Genomic DNA, 2439 nt, shown 5'->3' with positions numbered 1-2439 from the left:
TAGAAACACAGTAGAGAATATTACTTTGTAAACAATTATATTATTGGATAATACATGACACTCTCATAATTAAAACCAGTTCTCTTAACTTGCTGTTTTCATCTTGGGTCCAATTATGAATTCTTCCTATGACCCACATGGCATATGTACTTTCTTTTATTAAGTTTTATTGGAGTATATTTGCTTTACAATGTTGTGTTAGTTTCTGCTGTATAGCAAAGTGAATCAGCTATACATATACATATATCCCCACTTTTTTGGATTTCCTTCCCATTTAGGTCAGCACAGAGCACTGAGTAGAGTTCCCTTTGCTATACAGTAGGTTCTCATTAGTTATCTATTCTAAATTTGGTAGTGTATATATGTCAATCCCAATCTCCCAATTCATCCCACCTTACCCCCAGGTATCCATATGTTTGTTCTCTATGTCTGTGTCTCTCTTTCTGCTTTGCAAATAAGTTCATCTGTATGATTTTTCCAGGTTCTACATATAAGCAATACTATACAATATTTGTTTTTCTCTTTCTGACTTACTTCACTCTGTATGACAGTCTCTAGGTCCATCCATGTCTCTGCACATGGCACAATTGTGTTCCTTTTGATGTCTGAGTAATATTCCATTGTATATATGTACCACATCTTCTTTATCCATTCCTATGTTGATGGACATTTAGGTTGCTTCCGTGTCCTGGCTATCGTAAATAGTGCTGCAATGAATATAGGGATGCATGTATTTTTTGAATTATGTTTTCCTCTGGGTATGTTCCCAGGAGTAGGATTGCTGGATCATATGGTAGTTCTATTTTTAGTTTTTTAAGGAACCTCCACACTGTTCTCCATAGTGGCTGTAATAATTTACATTCCCACCAACAGTGTAAGAGGGTTCCCTTTTCCATAAATACTTTTTATTTCAGGGACTACTGACATCCAGGATGTGGCTATAGATTTCTCTAAAGAGGAGTAGGAATGACTGGGCATTGATGAATGGGAATTGCACAGGGATGTGATGTTTGATATTTATAGGAACCTAGTCTCCTTGGGTGAGGATACCTTCCTTTCAGAATTCATTATCCACCCACAGAGTCAAGGTTCCTTCATTTGTAGAATGTCTCTTGGAATCTTCTGCTTCCTACAATAGAGTTTCAGATCCAAACTTTTTGGGAAAATTTGGGAGTCTGTGGGTATAGATAGAAGGGCTTGGTGATAATTCATCATAATTCTAATGTTCCTCTTACTTGAGGTAATCTGCAGCCTTCACTTTAGATTAGTGTCAATTCTATAGGATCATTTGTATAAAATAGTGTTGCCTCCATTTTAAAATCATGTTTCCACCCATAATTTTGACTCAGCATTACTTGAATATAGATCCCAGGATCTGATTTTTTGCTGTTGCCTACTATAATAAAGGTTCTTTTAAAAATCAGTATTTGGGATTCCCTGGTGGTGCAGTGGTTGAGAGTCTGCCTGCCGATGCAGGGGACACGGGTTCGTGCCCCAGTCCGGGAAGATCCCACATGCCGCAGAGCAGCTGGGCCCATGAGCCATGGCCATGGAGCCTGTGCATCCGGAGCCTGTGCTCCACAATGGGAGAGGCCAGAACAGTGAGAGACCTGTGTACGACAAAAAAACAAAAAACAAGTATTTTGGGAAATCATATTCTAGACTATTTTACTCTTCCTTCTCTTAACACCTGATCATAATACTAGACTGGAAATAGAAAAACCTCCACCAAAACGTATGTTGCTTTTTCTGTTGAAGAAGTCTTGTTGTTACTAAGTCACAACTGGTCACTTTTTTTCTTTTTTTGCTGTGTCCAGCTACAAACCATTCTTAGTACCCACTGTTCTGAGCACTGAGCATAGAAATAGCCACTTCCTCTCTGACCCAATGTCACAGGTGCAGCAGAGCAGCTGCACTGCTAGGGCCAGAAGGTCTGGCATCTGCAGGGTACTATCCCCTCATTTCACCCACTGGAACTGATCACCTTCATGGAGCAAAAGAAGGATCCTTAGATTTGAAGGGAAATAAGACAATAGCTATATACCCAGGTATGTGTGAATGGATAAAGTGTATTTGTTCCAAATTCACACTGCTAAAATAATGTGTATCTATTTAGTCTTACAATGATTTCTTTGCAGATATATGGAATATATTTATTATTGATATTGAATGAAATATTTTAAAATTCCATATTGCTTTACAACAATAGTAGAGGATTTTTAACACCCCATTTACACTAGTGGATAGATCATCCAGACAGAAAATTAATAAGAGAACACAAGCCTTATATGACACATTAGACCAGATAGACTTAATTGATATTTATAGGACATTCCATCAAAAAGCAACAGAATAAACTTTCTTCTCAAGTGTACATGAAATATTCTCCAGGATAGATCACATCTTGGGTCATAAATCAAGCCTTGGTAAATTTTTAAA

At 37.7% G+C, this 2439-nt stretch overlaps 1 non-coding gene across 1 annotated transcript; it reads right to left on the bottom strand.

Annotated features, from left to right (window-relative positions):
* Window positions 1-1807: 1807 nt before the first annotated feature.
* LOC117202200 (small nucleolar RNA SNORA43) lies at window positions 1808-1941 on the bottom strand. The gene has a single exon (XR_004484402.1). It is a non-coding gene; the product is annotated as a small nucleolar RNA SNORA43 (small nucleolar RNA).
* Between the last annotated feature and the right edge of the window lie 498 nt (window positions 1942-2439).

The sequence above is a fragment of the Orcinus orca genome, chromosome 5, assembly GCF_937001465.1.
Source record: "Orcinus orca chromosome 5, mOrcOrc1.1, whole genome shotgun sequence".
In the NCBI taxonomy this organism is placed as follows: Eukaryota; Metazoa; Chordata; class Mammalia; order Artiodactyla; family Delphinidae; genus Orcinus; species Orcinus orca.
Note: the sequence above shows the minus strand (reverse complement) of the source record. Positions and strands in the feature narration are given on the sequence as shown.